The sequence below is a fragment of the Lithobates pipiens genome, unplaced genomic scaffold, assembly GCF_037356315.1.
Source record: "Lithobates pipiens isolate NorthernLeopardFrog02 unplaced genomic scaffold, aLitPip1_a1.2 Scaffold_8, whole genome shotgun sequence".
NCBI classification, from domain to species: Eukaryota; Metazoa; Chordata; class Amphibia; order Anura; family Ranidae; genus Lithobates; species Lithobates pipiens.
In genome coordinates, this window is record NW_027507903.1 from 122,582,648 (window position 1) to 122,607,134 (window position 24,487).

The 24,487-nt window shown below is 50.4% G+C and overlaps 1 protein-coding gene across 2 annotated transcripts in view; it reads left to right on the forward strand.

The window, feature by feature from the left end:
* The window catches only part of ZNF592 (zinc finger protein 592), a 76,548-nt gene that overhangs the window by 416 nt on the left and 51,645 nt on the right, over positions 1-24,487 (forward strand). The window lies entirely within an intron of this gene.

Consider the following 24,487-nt stretch of genomic DNA (forward strand, 5'->3'; position numbering starts at 1 on the left):
GGGCACTGACCCGGGAGAATGAATGGGGAACCCTCCACCTCACCACACTGCATGTGTGCACTACGCCCCCACTGCCAGGGTTCCCCTACACTGCATGTGTGTACTACACCCCCACTGCCAGGGTTCCCCCACACTGCATGTGTGTACTACACCCCCACTGCCAGGGTTCCCCTACACTGCATGTGTGTACTACACCCCCACTGCCAGGGTTCCCCCACACTGCATGTGTGTACTACACCCCCACTGCCAGGGTTCCCCTACACTGCATGTGTGTACTACACCCCCACTGCCAGGGTTCCCCCACACTGCATGTGTGTACTACACCCCCACTGCCAGGGTTCCCCCACACTGCATGTGTGTACTACACCCCCACTGCCAGGGTTCCCCCACACTGCATGTGTGTACTACACCCCCACTGCCAGGGTTCCCCTACACTGCATGTGTGTACTACACCCCCACCGCCAGGGACCCCTACACTGCATGTGTGTACTACACCCCCACCGCCAGGGACCCCTACGCTGCATGTGTGTACTACACCCCCACCGCCAGGGACCCCTACGCTGCATGTGTGTACTACACCCCCACCGCCAGGGACCCCTACACTGCATACTGACCTACCTCCTGTCAGAGGGACCCCCCTACACTGCATACTGACCTACCTCCTGTCAGAGGGACCCCCTACACTGCATACTGACCTACCTCCTGTCAGAGGGACCCCCTACACTGCATACTGACCTACCTCCTGTCAGAGGGACCCCCTACACTGCATACTGACCTACCTCCTGTCAGAGGGACCCCCTACACTGCATACTGACCTACCTCCTGTCAGAGGGACCCCCTACACTGCATACTGACCTACCTCCTGTCAGAGGGACCCCCTACACTGCATACTGACCTACCTCCTGTCAGAGGGACCCCCTACACTGCATACTGACCTACCTCCTGTCAGAGGGACCCCCTACACTGCATACTGACCTACCTCCTGTCAGAGGGACCCCCTACACTGCATACTGACTTACCTCCTGTCAGAGGGACCCCCTACACTGCATACTGACTTACCTCCTGTCAGAGGGACCCCCTACACTGCATACTGACTTACCTCCTGTCAGAGGGACCCCCTACACTGCATACTGACTTACCTCCTGTCAGAGGGACCCCCTACACTGCATACTGACTTACCTCCTGTCAGAGGGACCCCCTACACTGCATACTGACTTACTTCCTGTCAGAGGGACCCCCTACACTGCATACTGACCTACCCCTTTCATAGACTGACCCACCTCCTGTCATAGAGGGACCCCTACACTCCACACCGACCTAGCCCCTGTGATAGATGGATCCCTACACTCCATACCGACTTACCCCTTGACCTACCCCTTCCATAGAGGGACCCCACACTGCATACTGACCTACCTCCTGTCAGAGGGACCCCACACTGCATACTGACCTACCCCTTTCATAGACTGACCCCCTACACTGCATACTGACCTACCCCCTGTCAGAGGGACCCCCTACACTGCATACTGACCTACCCCCTGTCAGAAGGACCCCCTACACTGCATACTGACCTACCCCCTGTCAGAGGGACCCCCTACACTGCATACATGACTTAACCCCTGTCAGAGGGACCCCACACTGCATACTGACGTACCCTTTCATAGACTGACCCCTACACTGCATACTGACCTACCTCCTGTCATAGAGGGACCCCACGCTGCATACTGACCTACCTCCCACGCTGCATACTGACCTATCACCTGTCAGAGGGACCCCACACTGCATACTGAGCTATCCCCTGTCAGAGGGACCCCCTACACTGCATACTGACCTACCCCCTGTCATAGAGGGACCCGACACTGCATACTGACCTACCTCCTGTCATAGAGGGACCCCACGCTGCATACTGACCTACCTCCTGTCAGAGGGACCCCACGCTGCATACTGACCTACCTCCTGTCAGAGGGACCCCACGCTGCATACTGACCTACCTCCTGTCAGAGGGACCCCACGCTGCATACTGACCTACCTCCTGTCAGAGGGACCCCACGCTGCATACTGACCTACCTCCTGTCAGGGGGACCCCACACTGCATACTGACGTACCCCTTTCATAGACTGACCCCTACACTGGATACTGACCTACCTCCTGTCATAAAGGGACCCCACACTGCATACTGACCTACCTCCTGTCATAGAGGGACCCCACACTGCATACTGACCTACCTCCTGTCATAGAGGGACCCCACGCTGCATACTGACCTACCTCCTGTCAGAGGAACCCCACACTGCATACTGACCTACCTCCTGTCAGAGGGACCCCACACTGCATACTGACCTAGCTTCTGTCAGAGGGACCCCACACTGCATACTGACCTACCTCCTGTAAGAGGGACCCCACACTGCATACTAACCTACTTCCTGTCAGAGGGACCCCACGCTGCATACTGACCTACCTCCTGTCAGAGGGACCCCCTACACTGCATACTGACCTACCTCCTGTCAGAGGGACCCCCTACACTGCATACTGACCTACCTCCTGTCATAGAGGGACCCCCTACACTGCATACTGACCTACCTCCTGTCATAGAGGGGCCCCACACTGCATACTGACCTACCTCCTGTCAGATGGACCCCACACTGCATACTGACCTATCCCCTGTCAGAGGGACCCCACACTGCATACTGACCTATCCCCTGTCAGAGGGACCCCCTACACTGCATACTGACCTACCTCCTGTCAGAGGGACCCCACGCTGCATACTGACCTACCTCCTGTCATAGAGGGACCCCCTACACTGCATACTGACGTACCCTTTCATAGACTGACCCCTACACTGCATACTGACCTACCTCCTGTCATAGAGGGACCCCACGCTGCATACTGACCTACCTCCTGTCAGAGGGACCCCACGCTGCATACTGACCTACCTCCTGTCAGAGGGACCCCACGCTGCATACTGACCTACCTCCTGTCAGAGGGACCCCACGCTGCATACTGACCTACCTCCTATCAGAGGGACCCCACGCTGCATACTGACCTACCTCCTGTCAGAGGGACCCCACGCTGCATACTGACCTACCTCCTGTCAGAGGGACCCCACGCTGCATACTGACCTACCTCCTGTCAGAGGGACCCCACGCTGCATACTGACCTACCTCCTGTCAGAGGGACCCCACGCTGCATACTGACCTACCTCCTGTCAGAGGGACCCCACACTGCATACTGACCTACCTCCTGTCAGAGGGACCCCACACTGCATACTGACGTACCCCTTTCATAGACTGACCCCTACACTGGATACTGACCTACCTCCTGTCATAGAGGGACCCCACACTGCATACTGACCTACCTCCTGTCATAGAGGGACCCCACACTGCATACTGACCTACCTCCTGTCAGAGGGACCCCACGCTGCATACTGACCTACCTCCTGTCAGAGGGACCCCACACTGCATACTGACCTACCTCCTGTCAGAGGGACCCCACACTGCATACTGACCTAGCTTCTGTCAGAGGGACCCCACACTGCATACTGACCTACCTCCTGTAAGAGGGACCCCACACTGCATACTGACCTACTTCCTGTCAGAGGGACCCCACGCTGCATACTGACCTACCTCCTGTCAGAGGGACCCCACGCTGCATACTGACCTACCTCCTGTCAGAGGGACCCCACGCTGCATACTGACCTATCCCCTGTCAGAGGGACCCCCTACACTGCATACTGACCTATCCCCTGTCAGAGGGACCCCCTACACTGCATACTGACCTACCCCCTGTCAGAGGGACCCCCTACACTGCATACTGACCTACCTCCTGTCATAGAGGGACCCCCTACACTGCATACTGACCTACCTCCTGTCATAGAGGGACCCCCTACACTGCATACTGACCTACCTCCTGTCATAGAGGGACCCCCTACACTGCATACTGACCTACCTCCTGTCATAGAGGGGCCCCACACTGCATACTGACCTACCTCCTGTCAGATGGACCCCACACTGCATACTGACCTACCTCCTGTCAGAGGGACCCAACGCTGCATACTGACCTACCAGGGACCCCACACTGCATACTGTCAGAGGGACCCCACGCTGCATACTGACCTACCTCCTGTCAGAGGGACCCCACGCTGCATACTGACCTACCTCCTGTCAGAGGGACCCCACGCTGCATACTGACCTACCTCCTGTCAGAGGGACCCCACGCTGCATACTGACCTACCTCCTGTCAGAGGGACCCCACGCTGCATACTGACCTACCTCCTGTCAGAGGGACCCCGCGCTGCATACTGACCTACCTCCTGTCAGAGGGACCCCACGCTGCATACTGACCTACCTCCTGTCACAGGGACCCCACGCTGCATACTGACCTACCTCCTGTCACAGGGACCCCACGCTGCATACTGACCTACCTCCTGTCACAGGGACCCCACGCTGCATACTGACCTACCTCCTGTCACAGGGACCCCACGCTGCATACTGACCTACCTCCTGTCAGAGGGACCCCCTACACTGCATACTGACCTACCTCTTGTCACAGAGGGACCCAACGCTGCATACTGACCTACCTCTTGTCACAGAGGGACCCAACGCTGCATACTGACCTACCTCCTGTCAGAGGGACCCCACGCTGCATACTGACCTACCTCCTGTCAGAGGGACCCCACGCTGCATACTGACCTACCTCCTGTCAGAGGGACCCCACGCTGCATACTGACCTACCTCCTGTCAGAGGGACCCCACGCTGCATACTGACCTACCTCCTGTCAGAGGGACCCCACGCTGCATACTGACCTACCTCCTGTCACAGGGACCCCACGCTGCATACTGACCTACCTCCTGTCAGAGGGACCCCCTACACTGCATACTGACCTACCTCTTGTCACAGAGGGACCCAACGCTGCATACTGACCTACCTCTTGTCACAGAGGGACCCAACGCTGCATACTGACCTACCTCTTGTCACAGAGGGACCCAACGCTGCATACTGACCTACCTCTTGTCACAGAGGGACCCAACGCTGCATACTGACCTACCTCTTGTCACAGAGGGACCCAACGCTGCATACTGACCTACCTCTTGTCACAGAGGGACCCAACGCTGCATACTGACCTACCTCCTGTCAGAGGGACCCCCTACACTGCATACTGACCTACCTCTTGTCACAGAGGGACCCAACGCTGCATACTGACCTACCTCTTGTCACAGAGGGACCCAACGCTGCATACTGACCTACCTCTTGTCACAGAGGGACCCAACGCTGCATACTGACCTACCTCTTGTCACAGAGGGACCCAACGCTGCATACTGACCTACCTCCTATCAGAGGGACCCCACGCTGCATACTGACCTATCCCCTGTCGGAGGGACCCCCTACACTGCATACTGACCTACCTCTTGTCACAGAGGGACCCCACGCTGCATACTGACCTACCTCCTGTCGTAGAGGGACCCCACGCTGCATACTGACCTACCTCCTATCAGAGGGACCCCACGCTGCATACTGACCTACCTCCTGTCAGAGGGACCCCACGCTGCATACTGACCTACCTCCTGTCAGAGGGACCCCACGCTGCATACTGACCTACCTCCTGTCAGAGGGACCCCACGCTGCATACTGACCTACCTCTTGTCACAGAGGGACCCAACGCTGCATACTGACCTACCTCCTGTCAGAGGGACCCCCTACACTGCATACTGACCTACCTCTTGTCACAGAGGGACCCAACGCTGCATACTGACCTACCTCTTGTCACAGAGGGACCCAACGCTGCATACTGACCTACCTCTTGTCACAGAGGGACCCAACGCTGCATACTGACCTACCTCTTGTCACAGAGGGACCCAACGCTGCATACTGACCTACCTCCTATCAGAGGGACCCCACGCTGCATACTGACCTATCCCCTGTCGGAGGGACCCCCTACACTGCATACTGACCTACCTCTTGTCACAGAGGGACCCCACGCTGCATACTGACCTACCTCCTGTCGTAGAGGGACCCCACGCTGCATACTGACCTACCTCCTATCAGAGGGACCCCACGCTGCATACTGACCTACCTCCTGTCAGAGGGACCCCACGCTGCATACTGACCTACCTCCTGTCAGAGGGACCCCACGCTGCATACTGACCTACCTCCTGTCAGAGGGACCCCACGCTGCATACTGACCTACCTCCTGTCAGAGGGACCCCACGCTGCATACTGACCTACCTCCTGTCAGAGGGACCCCACGCTGCATACTGACCTACCTCCTGTCAGAGGGACCCCACGCTGCATACTGACCTACCTCCTGTCAGAGGGACCCCACGCTGCATACTGACCTACCTCCTGTCAGAGGGACCCCACGCTGCATACTGACCTACCTCCTGTCAGAGGGACCCCACGCTGCATACTGACCTACCTCCTGTCAGAGGGACCCCACGCTGCATACTGACCTACCTCCTGTCAGAGGGACCCCACGCTGCATACTGACCTACCTCCTGTCAGAGGGACCCCACGCTGCATACTGACCTACCTCCTGTCAGAGGGACCCCACGCTGCATACTGACCTACCTCCTGTCAGAGGGACCCCCTACACTGCATACTGACCTACCTCTTGTCACAGAGGGACCCAACGCTGCATACTGACCTACCTCCTGTCAGAGGGACCCCCTACACTGCATACTGACCTACCTCCTGTCATAGAGGGACCCCACGCTGCATACTGACTTACTTCCTGTCAGAGGGACCCCACGCTGCATACTGACCTACCTCCTGTCAGAGGGACCCCACACTGCTATGCATACTAGCTCATTATGCCTTTGCCTTGCAGGGTGTATTATTTTTTTTATTTTTTGTTTGGCTTTACTTCCTCTTTAAGAGTAAATAGCTTTGCAGTTTCCTCTTACACCCTGGTGCACACTCCTCCCAATATCTACCATTCTCATGATGAAGCTATCTAGTTAATTTCCTGTGATTTGCTATTTTCTTTAATTCAAGCTGGACTCCAGGATAAGCAAATATTCAAATACGAGAGTCTTGTGTAGTCTTCTTTTTTGCTTTGTGTATTTTTATTTTTTTTCTTCACGTCTGCTGTAATCCAGTGTGGACCTTTGCCTCTGTGTAGGGGTTTCCTGTAATAAAGACCGCTCATTGCTGCTCTCTCACCTTGTGCAGTGTGACTGATCATGTCTCCGCCCCTTCCTGTGCTTTTCTGCAGGCAGCCTGTAGTGGGTGGAGCTGTTGTGTCCCTCCCACAGCTCTGATTTCTGCACTATGTATATAAGAGATATGTCGCTGCCACGTTTGCATGATAATATCTGGATTTGTAAAGGCATTTAGTGACCTCAAAGTAGGTATGAATTAGTTTTGTCTATTGAGTCTATATATTTGAATATGAGGTTTTTGCACCCAGAGTTCAGCTTTAACCCTTTAAAGTCCACATTGTTCAATGAGTTAGTGTGACTCAAAATGTGCTCTACCAAATGGTGGAGCAGAACGTTAAAGGGTTAACATGCTCTTTACATTTTGCAGATGGGTGGGGGTCCTATTAGAAATAATCGCACTCCTATGTGTCTGCTAAACAGCAGCTGCTTCTTTTGCATGGTGGGAACATGTGCATAATAGCACATGCAATGGTGTTAACTTCACTTAAAGTGGAGGGCCACCCTGAAAAAAAAAAATCTTAAAAATTACAAAAAAAATCTAAAAAAAAAAAAAACGAAAAATAATTTTTTTTTTTACTTACCAGAAATGCCTGTTGCTAGGCACATAATCCTAATCTTCCTCTTCCGCGGTGATGTTCTTTTTTGTCGTGTTGTCTTCTGGGTAATGGGTCGCGCTGTGTTCTGGGAACTGTGTGTCCCAGAACACAGCGCGTCCAATTCACAAAGCGCTGCGAGACTCGCGCATGCGCAGTAGGAAACAGGCTGTGAAGCCGTAAGGCTCCACTGCCTGTTTCCTTTAGAAGGAATGGCGGCACCGGGACCCGAGAACCGAGGGACGGGTCGGCCTCGGGCGGCCAACATCGCCGGCGCCCTGGACAGGTAAGTGTGTTTATTAAGTCAGCAGCTGCAGTGTTTGCAGCTGGTGACTTTAAAAATAAAAAATAAAATTTAAAACGGCCCTCCTCTTTCATGCCTAGTGCACACGGGCCGATTGTATGTCAGACAAGCATGCTGGAGAACAAGCAGCCGACTGGCTCAGCCCAATGACTAAGAGTGCTAACCAGAGTGTTCTCCTCAGGGGAGATCGCTGTACTAACATTGGATTGTTAGTACAGTTGCTACGACCAGAGCTATCAGTTTTTTTGTGCAACCCACTGGGTTGAATGAAAACAAAACTATTTGTGTGTACCAGACTAAAGTAATACTTAAATCGAATTATTATTTTTTTCTTTAAGAATAACAATTATGTAATAATTATCTGCTCTGTGCAGTAGTTTTGCACAGAACAGCCCCGATCCTCCTCTCATCGGGTCCCTCCTCTGTGCTCCTTCCTCCTGTCAAGTGCCCCCACAGCAAGCGACTTGCTATGGGGGCATCGGAGCTTAGTTCAGCTCCACCCACTCTCTTTCCTCATTGGCTAACTGACGGCAGCAGGAGCCAATGGCACCTCTGCTGTGTCTCAGCCAATAAGGAGTGAGAATCCCGGACAGCTGAGTCTCTCATGCATCATCACTGGATCGAGATGGGGCTCAGATAAGTATTAGGGGGGCCAAGTGGGGCTGCTGCACACAGGTTTTTTTGTCTTAATGCATAGAATCAATTAGGAACTTCAAAAAACTTCAGCCTTTACAACAATTTAAGGGCATCATTTGTAATGGTGTTCCCCATTTAGTGCTCCGTCACACCATATATGTTGAGCTGCGTTGAATTTGATCTGGATGAGTCAACACAGGCTTGTTGGAGTAAGGGCATGTGCAAAACAGTTGTTTTGTGTTCCCTTTTCACACTATAATGCAGTATTGAGATGTGATGCCCTTCTTAAAAATACAGCCATGGCACTGCTGGACATCACAGTGCTGTGCAGTGATAGATTAGAACAAAGTACCCTTTTTTTTTTATTTTATTTATTTATTTATTTTTTTTACATGTTAAACTTACCTGCTCTGTGCAATGGCTTTGCACAGAGCAGCCCTGATTCTTCTTTTCTGGGGTCCCCCACTGGTGTTCTTTGCTCTACCTCAGCCCCCATAGAAAGCCGCTTTTCTAGAGGTACTCGTATGTGCTCACTCCTGAGCCCTGCTGTATGTGTCTATAGAGCGTGATTCTGCCTGCTCCTGCCTCACTGGCTCTGATTGTCAGCATTGGGAGCCAATGGCTCCTGCTGCTGTCTCTGAGCCAATAAAGAGCAAGCGAGCTGAGGGAGCCTCGGCACTCACAAACCTCGCTGAATTGAGAAGGTACATATTTAGTGGGGGGGGGGGGGGGGGGGGGGTGGTTTGCATGCTTGCAAAAGGTATTTTACCTAAATGCTCAGAATGGTAAAAAAAAAAAAATCTATCTTCCACCGTTACAACCTCTTTAAAGCGTTATTAAATCCAAAAGCAAACCTTTATCATATTATATAAATTCTGATGTGATGGCTGCATTCGTTTTTCCTTTTTAGGCATTCTTCTATTTTCTGTTTTTCAAAAGCATAAGCTCTCCAGCAGATGTTTTTAAATCTGCTAATACATGCAGCACCCCCCCCCCCCCCCCCCCCCAACTGACAGCCTATAAAAAAGAAACCAAATGCACCTTATTTACTAATTGGTAAGTTGCAATATATAAAATGTTTGCTTTTGAGTTTAATACTGCTTTAAAACTTTTAAAAGTAACAGTTGCAATACTTTGTAACAATGAATCTCACCGCCCCTCACTGCCCTTACACATTGCACGCATTATAGCATGTGGGTGTACTGTGGTAGATATTGTGTCATGAATAAACCATTTCAGTTGAAGGAAGTCTATCCTTTAAAAATTAGAGGCGTTGCATACGTTTCCCAGTCATGTGATTTATTTCTTTATATAGAACTGACATGCATAGTATGCTGTACATACTGTATTGTCACATCGGTCCCTGCCCTCAGAAGCTCATAGTCCCTGTTTCACATAAGAGCCAATTTGTGCCCCAGCCAAATTACCTATTTGGTAATTACCTGACTGTTGGAGGAAACCCAAGCAAGTACGGGTAGAACATACACACTCCATGCAGATCCTGTCTAGACCTGGATTTGAATCTGAATTATTTCAGAGCCGTAGTTGCTAACTACAGAGCCACTGTGATTGGCCATCAAAGTGATGGTCACTGGCAGCCTGTTGGTGGTACCGTAGCAGGGGTCACTGTGCTGGATGCTGCGAGTGAGCATGTTCCCAGCACAAAGGAGGTTAGCTATACACACATTCCATGTGTGACAGCTCAGCATTAAAGCCCACCGCCATGCTGCCACATATGTGCGTATAACTGTTATTGTGGCAGGTGCGACTCAGATATACTGTTTTTGCTCAGTGATTTTTTGATTTTATTTTTTCTGACCATGTGGGTACTTATTTATGCAATTTGGGATATCGGTTGAACCCGTGACCCTGTCCTTACTTGCAAGCATAGGAAAATAAAGGCAGCCTGTAAAAGAACACAAGGTGTCCTTACCTTTCCACAGGGTGGATTTAATTTAAATCGCTAGTAAAAAAAAAACCTTGATTTAAATTATAATATTTAAAGAGCAACTGTCATTTCTGACCCTCTGTTGACTCACCGACAGTTCCGGATGGCTGGTGATGCGGCAGTGACAAAGCAAGATGAGGGACGTGGTGGCAGCAGGTGAGTGGATGCCCGCTAACAGGCACTGCCATGATGGCTCTAAAATGACAGGTGCTCTTCAAATGTAAAGACTTATTCTTGCAGGTAGTTAGAATCTTTAATATTTGCAAACATAATAAAGGTTTCCTATTTAGAATAATAAGCTGTCAGGTTAGTAAAACAGCGATATCGGAACCAATTCAATCATACAGATTGTAATGTACATAAATTTGCAAAACAATGGGATAAAGGAATATTCCTGAACTTTGTTTTTAGCTCCTGGTTACTGTGAAATTGTGTGAATGCATCAATGTAGTAAATGTTAACTCAGCTTGCAGAGCTTTGATTCATTGAATGAGTTTACAAAAAATTTAAATATCGCAGAATATACAGCCTCATGCTACATAACTAAGCTCCATTTAATGCTGAATAAACTAAATTATTAACTAACTATTAATGTATCTTAAAAAGGAAACTATATTTAGACAGATTTTTTTGCCAAAATAATTTTATGTGAATAAATCTGATCAAAAAAATATTCGGATGATTTTTTTTTTTTTTTTTTTTAAAGCATTGATTTTTATCCACCCTGTCTTTCCTGCAGACTGTGTTTTATATTGATGCTGTCTGGCCATTGCTGGTTCCCATAGTTTCCAGGTGTGATGAATAACTGCCCCCCCCCTGCCACGGTTCCTCTCAACAGCTTCCACTACTTCCTAGTACACCTCCTGAGTGGATGTACTGACATAGCAGCCAATTGGGCTTCAACATTAAAGCGGAACCTCACTGAAAATTCTGTTCTCCCTGAGACTCATACCTAGGGCTGCAACTAACGATTATTTTCATAATCAATTAATCGGCCGATTATTTTTTCAATTAATCGAAAAAAAAAAGGGGGGGGGGGGAGAAATATATATATATATATATATATACACACACACACACACACACACACACACACACACACACACACACACACGAAAGCGGGGATGGACAGGGGAAGAGGACGGGGGGATGTGCGGGGACAGGGGAAGAGGACAGGGGAAGAGGACGGGGGATGTGCGGGGACAGGGGAAGAGGACGGGGGATGTGCGGGGACAGGGGAAGGAGACCACACGGGGACAGAAGAAGTCAGGACTTTTTAGGGAAGATGTGAAGTCTCTGAGGGCTGAACTTCATTCAATCTGCTACTTGACAAGGCACGCTGTATGGAAAGGGTTAATGTTAGAGTAATCCCCCTCCCCCCATACACAGACCCCAGCAATGTGAGGACTGAGGAACTCATCCTGCACCGTACAATAACACTGACAGACAGCAGGGATAACAGACCGGTAGTCCCACCACGGGGGATGTGCGGGGACAAAAGAAGAGGACGGGGGATGTGCGGGGACAGAAGAACTCTGTGACTCCTCCAGAATTCATTCACTTGGGCTGACACAGGCTGAACGCCGTGCTGGGGGTGACGTCAGCGCGCAGCTCGCCGCCGCCGGGTGTACCAAGATGGCCGCCAGCTCCGAAGCTAGGCCGAAGCCGCGGTCTTTCCTAAGGCCGCGGCCCGCTCCGCGGATCACATGGCGCAGACCAATTAATCGATAATGAAAATCGTTGACAACGATTTTCATTATCGATTATTATCGATAATATCGATTTAATCGTTTCAGCCCTACTCATACCAGCCATTTTCAACTGGGGAGCCTTTAGGTTTTTTTTGGGGGCTCCTTGGCAAAATAGCTAAAAATTGCCCAAAAATTGTAAACAAGCTTGCAGGGTGGATCAAGCTTGTCTTTAAGTATGGCCAACCATACACAGAGCAAATTTCTTTCCTGCAACCAAGGATTGATTGATCAACACACTCAGTGTTGATGTGGGAATCCCTCCTGCTGGGCCATTGTCTTCCCCCAGCAGAGGGTGGATAGGGGAAGCCAACCTCGCCTGGAAAAGACAGTGATTATCAATAGCAGCTATAGCAGTCGCTAGTGATCGCAAAAGAATATGGCAGGCTGGTTGTACCAAAGTTGATTGATCAACTTGGTACATTCAGCCTGCCCATTACCATCTCGCATCTCTGCCGGTTCAGCAGGAACTGGCTGAAACTTTAACCATGTATGGGCCGCCCTTACACAAAGCCGCAGGTTTTCATTGTGCACCTTTACAATGACATCATCAGTTGATAAGGATGATGTCAGTAGCCTGTCTAGCATCCTTTTTTTTTTTTGCAAATATAAGTTTATTCAAGAATTTTTCACACAAAAAGGGTAGAGCCCCCAAATAAGAAATGACAACATAGACAGTGGAGGTCGCAGCCTCCAGGATGTGCAGCTCATCAACAGAAATACGACTCCCAGCTGATTTAATACATCGTGAATAGTAAGTCTACTGTACCATTAACATCCCCTCTGTCGGCTCTGGCAGAGGGGACCAAAGATATACCAGAGCCGGTCAATGTCTCAGCTTCTAGACCCATAGGCCGGGATCATGAGCACAGTAAGCAGTTAGCAGGTCGTATTGATACAAAAAAGAAAAAAGGGGGTCAACTATTAGCGCACTCACAAGAGAGAAAAGAGGGGGGTGAAAATTACAGAACAGAAGAGAAGGGAAAAAGAGAAGGGGGGTGGAATAAGAGAGAGAAGCAGTGGGAAGGAAGGGGAAGGAGTGAAGGAGGAGGGGGGATAAGGGAAGGAAGGCAAGGGAAAGATTAGGGAAAGGGAGTGGAGGTGATTCGGAGTTCCCAACAGTAGCGTCTCTTACCGCCCAAGGAGGGCTCTGCCTTCTGTCGAGTACACAAACGTGTTCCAAAGGGACCAAGTCTTTCGGTAAATTTCCTGCCTATCCTGGGCCGTCATTATCAGATCTTCCAGTTTGTTAATTTCTTCCACCCGCCGTAGCCACATCGCCACGGAAGGAGGAGTTTGTTGCTTCCAGAGCAAAGGGATGCAAACTTTGGCCGCATTGGTGAGATGGCGCAGTATTGACCGCGCATATCTCTTAGGGGGTATGTCTGACATATGTAAGAGGAAGAAGGCTGGGTCATTCGGGATTTGCCACTCCGTAAATTGTTGGGCAATGTTTCGGACTGCCGTCCAAAAGTCCAAGAGCTTGGGGCATGACCAAAAGACATGTAGGATCGTACCTCTATCCTCCCCGCAGCGCCAGCAACATGCAGATGCGTCAGGGAAGATAAGGTGGAGGCGACTAGGGGTCAGGTACCATCTCGTGAGGATTTTATAATTCAACTCCTGTGTCTTGGTGCATATAGAGGACTTCAGGGTGAACCGCAGAGTCTGTGCAATCTGCGCAGGCGTGAAGGTGCAACCCAGGTCCCCCTCCCATTTCGCGAGACTGGAGATACGGTGCGTTGGTGGTGGCGTATTAAGCTGTGTATACATCGCAGAGAGAAGTCGGGAGATAGGTTCCGTACCCGAAAAATGTTCCTCAAACTCGGTCAACGGTCTAGAATATGCCGCGGGGTTCGGGATGGACTGAAGAAAGTGATGTATACGCACGGCGTCCCAAAAATTTAAACCATAAGGTCCTCTGAGATCCATAAGGTCACTGATAGAAACCCAGCCGTCACGACCTACAAACTGAGAGGCCCTAGTAAGGTCGGAGTCCCGCAATCGACGAAACTGCATCGCCGGTAAACCCGGCGGGAATCTAGGGTTGCCGAGAATTGGCGTCTGCGGTGACGACCTGTTTGTCAGGGAGTGGTGGAATGCCGCCTTCTCACTCTGGTAGAGGGTGTTGCCTATAAGCGGGTGGGCTTTCACTTCCCTCGGTAGTTCTGTCCTGCACCAGAGAGCGGACTTCAACGGGACCGGGCACTGGTGTTGCTCTATCTGGGCCCACAATTTGGTGGGGAGATTGCGAGCCCAATCAATCACCCTACTCAGATGAGAGGCGTTATAATACTGCTTAATATCTGGTAATGCCACACCTCCGTGCCGTTTAGGAAGGGATAGTTGGGAACGTGGTATCCTAGGCTGCTTCTGTGCCCAGACAAAGCGGGTAAACAGTGCCTGTACCTGTTTAAAATAAACAGAGGGAATTTTGATCGGTAGAGTCTGAAATAAGTACAGGTATTTTGGCAAGATGCACATTTTTAGTAAGTTACATCTACCGAACCAGGAATGCGTCCCTTTGTGCCATGAGTCCAGAAGCAGCCGTGTCTTAGCAAGTAAGGGGGGGAAATTGCATGCGTATAGGTCTGCAAGGTCCGGAGGAATGTAAGTGCCTAGGTACGTCAGGGTGGTCGTCGTCCATTTGAATTGGAAACTGGATTGCAAAGGAGGGAGCAACCGTGGTGGTATCAGTATCCCCATGGCTTCCGATTTGGTGAAATTGATCTTAAGGTTAGACAGTTTCCCATAAACCTCAAACTCCTTGAGTAGATTAGGTAAGGAAATGGCAGGGTTAGTTAAAGTGAAGAGCATATCGTCGGCATAGGCCGATATTTCGTGTTGCACACCCCCCACGGCTACTCCCCAGATATCTGAGTTCAGTCTCACCATAGCTAGAAAAGGTTCAAGAGTCAATGCGAACAGAAGAGGAGATAGCGGGCAACCCTGGCGCGTCCCATTAGTTACCGGGAAAGGAGTGGACAGCATCCCATTAACCTTAACCTGCGCAGTCGGCCTGGAATACACCCCAGATATACGTGCTATCATCCGGTCCCCCAATCCCACGTGTCTAAGCACAGCAAACATAAATGGCCAGTTTACACGATCGAAAGCCTTTTCGGCATCCGTGTTCAACAGTACACATGGTAGTCCCGCTTTTCGCACCACGTGAATCAGGTTAAGCACCTTTGTGGTACCGTCTCTGGCTTCACGGGAGGGAATAAACCCCACCTGATCTAAATGAATCAGTCGCTGGAGATGACCCGCTAGCCTGGCAGCCAGGATCTTGGTGTAAATCTTCAGATCCACATTGAGGAGGGAGATAGGTCGGTAGCTACCGCAAGCTGTCGGGTCCTTCCCTTCCTTATGGATCACCGAGATGTGAGCGTTTAAGGAATCTTTAGCGAACTCCCCACCCTCCCCTATTGCATTAAATAGTGCCAACATGGGCTGCCCCAGTAGGTCTAGTAGACGTTTATAATATTGCAATGTATACCCGTCTGGGCCCGGGGCCTTCCCTGGCTTCATCGTCCCGATAGCTTTATGAATTTCCGTCAAAGTAATGGGGGATTCTAGCTCCTCCCTCACCGTCGGAGACAAGGAGGGAATTTGGGACTTTGCCAAGTAGTCGGTCAGGGCGGTTGGGGGTGGGGTGCGCGCCTGCAAATTGTATAAGTCTGAATAGAAATTCCTGAACTCACGAGTTATATGTATGGGTAATTGGGCCTTTCGACCCCCGGGCGCCACGACAAGGGGAACATATGTTTGAAGCTTACGTTCCCTGACCAGTCTCGCCAGTAGTTTCCCACATTTGTCTCCGGATTCGTAAGTCTTCCCGCAGCAAAATTGAATGGCAGCTTTAGCCCTATATTGAAGAAGATCTGTAATCTGTTTCCTGACTGCCTGCATGTCAATGTCCGAGGCTTGCGAGGGAGCATGTTTATGTCTGGCCTCTATCACCCGTAGCTGTTCCAAAAGCCGGTTCAGCTGTGCGGTGCGTTCCCGCTTTATCCGGGCACCATGTTGTATGAGGACCCCCCTTACCACTGCCTTGTGGGCCTCCCACAGAACGCCCGGCGGACAGTCTGGAAGGTCATTTTCCTGCAAATAACAACGCAGGGTCTTGGTGACATCATCCAGGACCTCCGGGGTCTGGAGGAGGCTCTCGTTCAGCCGCCAAAACCTATGCGTCAGGGGGGAAACGTCAGACAGTCTATAGGTAAGGGCGATCGGAGCATGATCCGACCACGTCCTATCTCCTATTGAAGTGCTTTCAACCGCGTGTAATTGGGAGTGGGGGACCAGAAAGTAATCAATTCTGGTATAAAGTTTGTGCATGGGGGAATAAAATGTGTAATCTCGTTCTCCCGAATGCTGGAGTCTCCAGACATCTATAAGTTGTGAGTCATGCAGAGTCTTCGTGATGCGTTTAATCTGAGCTATCGGCATGGAGGTCCGTCCAAAGGACGTGTCTACCGAGGGGATCAGCGGGGTATTAAAATCTCCTCCTAGTAATAATTGTCCAACTTTAAATTCCTGTAGTTTTTCCATGGTCCTCTCTAGAAAAGTGGCTTGGAGTTCGTTAGGGGCGTATATGGCCGCCAGAGTCACCTGTGCCTGGCCAAGAAACCCCTTCAGAAACACATATCTGCCTGAAGGGTCTAACAGGGATCCCTGGCAACGCCACGGGAGTTTACTAGAGAGGAGTATGGAGACCCCTTTGGATTTAGCTAGTGGGTTGGTTGAATGATACGTCCATTGGTAGTGTCTATTGCGCAGATATGGCAGTGCATTTGGCTTAAAATGTGTCTCTTGGATAAAGGCAATGTCGGCATGCAATCTTTTCAGATCAGCTAGGAGCATACGGCGCTTTTCAGGCGTGTTTAGGCCCTTCGCGTTTAGCGACAGTACATTTACCCGTGGTATCGACATATGTAAATCTGAGGGAACTCCGAATCAGAGAGGTGGAAGGGAGGGAGCGGACCTGTCAAGGAAAAGGGAGTGGGGGTGGGGAATACTGGGTCGGGAAGACGGGGACGGTAAGAAGGGAGGCAGTGAGGGTGTAGGAAGGGTCAAAGCAAGGGGGGGGGGACGGGTGGGGAGTGGGACGGGAAAAGGAGGGATGGGTCGAGGATCCGGAAAGATGGGTGTAGCGGGGAAAAAGCAGAAAGAAAGAGAAAGACGAGACCGACTACCGGTCCTGTTATGGGAAAGGAGAGAACAGAAACGGGAAGGAATTGAGCGGAGAGGAGGAAAGAAGGAAAGCACAAACAGCGGAGAACACGGGAGTGGGCCTAATGCCCTTACCTCCCTATAACACAAGTAAAAGCATATAAACACCCAGGGGAAACTGGCCGTCACCCCTAGGACAATATGCCGGCCTATTGGTGGGGACGAGGCTGACAAGGAAACCGATTAGGCAGCTCCATTGGTCCGCCTCCCACCTCTCGTAGGTCACAGATGCACCAAACATAACACCTCAAAACCAAACAAAAATCTAGAAAATAAATAATCAAACCACAAAACCACACTCTGGGTAGATCAGATAAGTGAAGCAAGCAGCTTATACTAATAAGCAGCAACCCAGATAATATAGCGGAGAGGGCACACCGTATCCGGTTAGGGCAACTCCAAGCCCCCTCCCGTGCACACCCAACCCACCCCCACCCCCAGCACCCTCCCCCCCCCCCCCCCCCCAAGCCCCAAGCGCCACCCACTGGGACGCCCAATCTGGAATGTCCACTCTCATTCAGCCCAAAATACAGTGTCAAAAATAACTTAACATACAACAAAACTTAATAACAGGAGAACAAAATGTCAGGGCATTGCTGTAAGGGAAAGTAAAAACATCCCACCTCCCCCCTCATGGGAAACGTAACGGGCAGGATTCACAGTTCTGCAGCAGATGTAAGGGCTGGCATACGTCCGAACGTCTTCCCCGCTCGGAGCAGTCCACCGGGCCATCAGGTCGAAGGGTCCCTTCGTTCGTGCCTGCTTGCAAGGCTTAAACGTTCCCACTACCTGTGATAGAGGAACCGTTCGGTATTACAGTGGTGGACGTCAGTCCGTTCGTAACAGGCGCACTGTTACAGCGGCGAAGTCTAGCAGGCAAGCCGAGTCGTAAGGACACGCGGGGATAGTCCGTCGAGCGTGGCACGAAGGTAGTAAGCCGTAGCCCATTCAACGATCCGCCGCCTTGAGGTGAGCCGCCACAAGAGGCACAGACTCCCGGACATGTAGGTAGTAGAGGGGCTCCGCGGATGACACTTAGGCACAGAGGGGCAGGCAGGATAACAGCAGGGAGTCAGCAAGGGGGGGGGGCACCAACCGCCCAGGTCGCATCTCTAATTCAGTACATCAGCTCTTCGTATGTGACAGCGATGGCGGTGACAACTGCAATGGCGGGGGGGGGGGAGGGGGAACAACGGGCAGGGGACTCAAAGAAAGAAAAGTTACCTCAGAGCTCACGGGAGTCCGTTCCTGAAGGCGCCCTGGGTCTGCGATGTTGCCGTTGCTGTCTGGGCTGCGAGTCACCCCTCCTTCCACGGATCAGGTCCCGACCCTGCGGACGGGGTAGGGACGCCAGCCAGTTCGGGATATCAATAGGCTCCACATCCAGGAAGCCAAACAGAGCGGGGAGAGAGTCCACGTCCCGGAGAGTGAAGGCTCGTTGGTCCTTGCGAAACGTGACCGATAACGGGTAGCCCCATCGGTATGTAGCTCCACATCGCCTTGCCAGGTCCAGCAAGGGTTTCAATAGGGCACGCCGCTGAAGGGTGGCACGGGATATGTCTGGCAGGATCCTCACCTCAGCGCCATCAAATTCTAGAGTGGGGGCCTCCCAGGACTTCCGCAGGACTTCCTCCTTGAGGCCATAGTGGTGCAGCCGACACACAACGTCCCGTGGCCTGGTCAGATCAGCGGACCGGGGGCCCAGAGCATGGTGCACCCTATCAAACTCCAGGCGGGGGGTAAATCCACCCCCGGGATGCTGCGGAAAATCGCAGTGACGGTGTCCGCCAGGTCCTCCGATCCCGTTGCCTCAGGTAGCCCCCGCAACCGCAGATTGTTCCTGCGGCTGCGGTCTTCCATCTCCTCCAATCGCAACTGCTGAGTGAGAATCATGTCTTCGTGTGCTGCCTGTGAGGCCTCCATGGCCTCTACTCTCTTCTCCAGTGCCGATAGGGAATGTTCCCCACCAGTGACCCTGTTTGCCAAGTCCTTTACTTCTCCCCGGACAAGCGCCATCTCCTTGCGGTGAGTCTCTGCCACCTTATCAATCAAGGCGGTGATGTCGGCTCTCGTGGGGAGAGCTTGTAGGAGCAGACGGAGGTCTGGTTCCATCGGTTGTGTCGGTCGGGGGGTCTCCATGACGTCCAGTGGAGCACTATGGAGTGGCTGAGGTGTCCCCAGGTGAGGGGCTGGTAAAGAAGCCTGAGAAGCCTCCGAATCCAGGTCTGGCGAGGAGCAGGTAGCCCGGTCAGCTTCCACGTGGGTGCGCTCCGGCGCCATATTGGGGCCCGGGGAGCGGTGCTGAGGGAGCTGAAAAAGTCTCCCGATATCACCCGAGTGCGATGCAGGAGTCGGTGGTCGGGTAGGTTTGCCGTTCCTGTGTGTGGTCTTTTTCTTAGAGGTGGGCATAGTGCGGTCTATCTGTACAATTTGTCCGCCGAGGTGAGAGACGGCCGGGAGCTCAAGTAATGCACGTCTCTATCCGTCCATGTCCAGTCCACGCCCCCCTGTCTAGCATCCTTGCTTGCCCCTCTCTGTTAGCTTTGGGGTCATATTAGCTGAGTGGGAGAAACAGAGGTGGAAAGGAAATATTGGAGTACTTGTCAGTACAAGTGTGCAAAGGCATATTTGCTTTGAAAGAATAAATCGCATCTAACGATGAGTGTCCGGTGTGTGTGGATGTTGCTGCGTTATGTAAAACTATTAGTTTAGCTTTTTACATTTTAGATAATATTGATGCCTCCATTTTGTGCAGAAATTTAACCACTTCAGCCCCGGAAGATTTGGCTGCTCAAGGACCAGGCCATTTTTTGTGATACGGCCTGCATCGGTTTAACTGACAATTGCGTGGGCGTGCGATGCAGTACCCAAACAAAATTAACATCCTTTTTTTTTTTTTCCCCACAAACAGTTGGGGACTCGAAGAGATATGCTTTAAAGTATATGGCTATGTCCCAACAGAGAGATTTCCCTTTCCTTCCTGTCCCAGAGACACAGCAGGAAGTAAGAGGGAACTCTGCAATGCAAGAGGATTTGTCACGAAAATCAGGTTACCCCATTGGAAGAGTTCCACTCGCCTGCAATTCCAGTGACAAACATTAAATTTCCCACCATTTTCTATGAAGGAGATAGTAGTCACCAGGGCAAATAAAGTGGGTTATTTCCACACATACAGTATCTCACAAACGTGAGTACACCCCTCCACATTTTTCTAAATATTTTATTATGTCTTTTCACGTGACAACACTGAATAAATGACATTTTGCTACAATGTATAGTAGTGAGTGTACATCTTACATAACCGTATAAATTCGCTATCCCCTCACAATAACTCAACACACAGCCATTAATGTCTAAACTGCTGTCAACAAAATTGAGTACACCTCTAAGTGAAAATGTCCAAATTGGGCCCAATTAGCCATTTTCCCTCCCCGGAGTCATGCGACTCGTTAGTGTTACAAGGTCTCGGGTGTGAATGGGGAGCAGGTATGTTAAATTTAGTGTCATCGCTCTCACATACTGGTTACTGGAAGTTCAACATGGCACCTCATGTCAAAGAACTCTCTGAGGATCTGAAAAAAGAATTGTTGGTCTATATAAAGATGGCCTAGGCCAGGGGTGCCCAACCTTTTGAAGAGCGAGGGCCACTTAAGCGACTTGGTAACCAGTCGCGGGCCACAATGAGCAGAGCAGGCCGATGACATATCCATGCAGAGTGGACACGGACACAGCCCACTCTACTCTATGGGTCCTCCGATCCGCCCTAACGGAAAAGGATTGATCAGTTTGAAAGCAGCCAAGTAACCACTGTGTAGATGCTATTGCTGTCCCTGGCAGAGTGCATTTGTTATCACTCCGCCTGTGGCAAGAGACTGCACTATACAGGAAGCATCAGCTTATACCAGGGGTTGACAAATTTGCTTGGAATCTAAGAGCCAGCTTAAAAAGTTAGGAGCCAGGTCCGTGACGGCGATCCGGACCTGTCCCTGGCCTGACATGGAGACGAGTGAGGGGAAGATGGCAGCGCCGCCCCCCCCCCCCCCCCCCCGTCACCAAAGCATTGCCCATAGCTCTTAGAGGGACATTTTTATTTATTTTTTTCAAATGACAATTTTTTTTTCAATTGCATTTTAGTGTAAATATGAGATCCGAGGTCTCTCTGACCCCCCCGATCTCATATATAAGAGGACCTGTCATGCTTTTTCTATTACAAGGGATTTTTACATTCCTTGTAATAAGAATAAAAGTGACACAATTTTTTTTTTAAAGAACAGTGGAAAAAAATAAAGTTAAAATAAGCAGAAAAAATAATTTTTAAACGCGCCCTGTCCTGCCCGCATATAAAATCGGTGTTCGAACCACACGTAGGAGGTAGCGCCGTGATCGGTAGAGCGAGAGCAATAATTCTAGCCCCAGACCTCCTCTGTAACTCAAAACGTGCAACCTGTAGAATTTTTTTAAACGTCGCCTATGGAGATTTTAAAGGGTAAAAGTTTGTCGCCATTCCATGAGCGGGTGCAATTTTGAAGCGTGACATGTTGGGTATCAATTTACTCGGCGTAACATTATCTTTCACAATATAAAAAATAATTGGGCTAACTTTACTGTTGTCTTATTTTTTTATTAACTAAATTATTTTTCCCAACAAAAGTGCGCTTGTAAGTCCGCTGCACAAATACGGTGTGACAGATAGTATTGCAACAACCACCATTTTATTCTCTAGGGTGTTAGAATAAAAAATATATATAATGTTTAGGGGGTTCTAAATAAAGGGAAGAAGAGGCGGGTAATATAAAACAGGCAGAGGAAGCTTCATTAGCATTGCTGGTTTGTCATACCAACGGCGACCACAAGAGGGCGCCAGATTCCATAAGGAATCATAGGACCGCAGAAGGCCTCAAAGCCGCGGCCTAAATTTTCGGCCGCCGGCGGAAGGCCCGACGCGATCACGCTGGGGGGGTCCACAGAGACAGGATACCCCCAGCTGTGCTGCCCCAGGCGCGAGGTCGCTATTTCTAGTCGCCAATGCGACCTGGCGCCCGGGTTTTGTCGAGCCCTGGCTTATACAGATCTGCTCCACAGCTGCTTGCTTTGCCGGCTTCATTAACACTGATGCTCTGGGATGGCGGGTCTGCAACCCATGATCTGGGCTTGCCAATCTGCCATCCCACAGAAGGAGGTCGTGGGCCACATCGGAGGGCTCTGTGGGCCACTGGTTGGGCACCCCTGGCCTAGGCTATAAGAATATTGCCAAGACCCTGAAACTGAACTGCAGTACAGTGGCCAAGACCATACAGCAGTTTAACAGGACAGACTCTACTTAAAACAGGCCTCGCCATGGTTGACCAAAAAAAGTTGAGTGCAAATGTTCAGCGTCCTATTCAAAGGCTGTGTTTGGAAAATAGACACATGAGCTCTGCCAGCATTCCTGCAGATGTTGAAGGGGTGGGGGTCAGCCTGTCAGTGCTCAGACCATATGCCGCACACTGCATCAAATTGGTCTGCATGACTGTCTTTCCATAAGGCAGCCTCTTCTAGATAATGCACAAGAGAGCCCCCCAAAAGTTTGCTGAAGACAAGCAGACTAAGGACATGATTACTGGGACCATGTCCTGTGGTCTGATGAGACGAAGATAAACTTATTTGGTCCAGATGGTGTCAAGCATGTATGGTGGCAATCAGATGAGGATTACAAAGACAAGTGTGTCTTGCCTATAGTCAAGCATGGTAGTGTCATGGTCAGGGGCTGTATGAGTGCTGCCGGCACTGGGGAGCTACAGTTCATTGAGGGAACCATGAATGCCAACATGTACTGTGAGATACTGAAGTAGACCAGGATCCCCTTCCTGACCCCAAACACATCTTCAAGACGACAACTAGCTTGCTAAAGAAGCTGAGGGTAAAGGTGATGGACTGGTCAAGCATGTCGTTAGACCTAAAGCCTATTGAGCATCTGTGGGGCATCCTCAAAATAGAGGGTGGAGGAGTGCAAGGTCTCTAACATCCACCAACTATGTGATGTCGTCATGGAGGAGTGGAAGAGGACTCCAGTGGCAACCTGTGAAGCTCTGGTGAACTCCATGCCCAAGAGGGTTAAGGCAGTGCTGGAAAATAATGGTGGCCACACAAAATTTTGACACTTTGGGCCCAATTTGGACATTTTCAGCTTATTGAACTCACTTATGAAGATTCTTATTTTAATTTAATTTTCTTTATATTTTTGGGACTGGATATAATAATTATTTGTTCACATTACTGAATTATTTAATCAGTGTGGTACACGGATTTATTTCAGAAATATTTGCTACTTCATTATCATACTGCACTTTATTCAGCTTTTTTGCACAATACTTCGGTATAAGTTTGCACTTTTTCAAGTAGTTTTGCACTTTTATCACTACTTGCACTTTATTATTAATGTTATGTACTGTATTTTGATGAGTAATCATTTTTCATTGATATTGTATTTAACTAGTTCCCGACCGACGATGTACGTTGGCAGAATGGCACGGGCAGGCAAACTGGCGTAGAGGTACATCCAGTTGAATTTGCTGGCCTGGCGGCGCGCACGTGCCGGTCGGGACCCCCGTGAGTCTGGTCGCTGGTTCCGCGAACTCGATTGCCGCCAGGATACCCGCGATCGTCTCACGGGGAAGGAGAACGGGGAGATGCCGTTGTAAACATTTTTTTTTTTTTTTTTTTTCTTACGCCTGTAGCTTAGGTGTTGGCAGCTTTTTCTGCTTTGTGTGCTTCACTGATATTCAGGTATTAAGGGAAATGTTGTCCAACTCAAAACATATCAGCAAATATGTGCATATTATTGAATCTAATGATCATTAACAAAAGGAAATAACCATTTTAGCTAAACATGT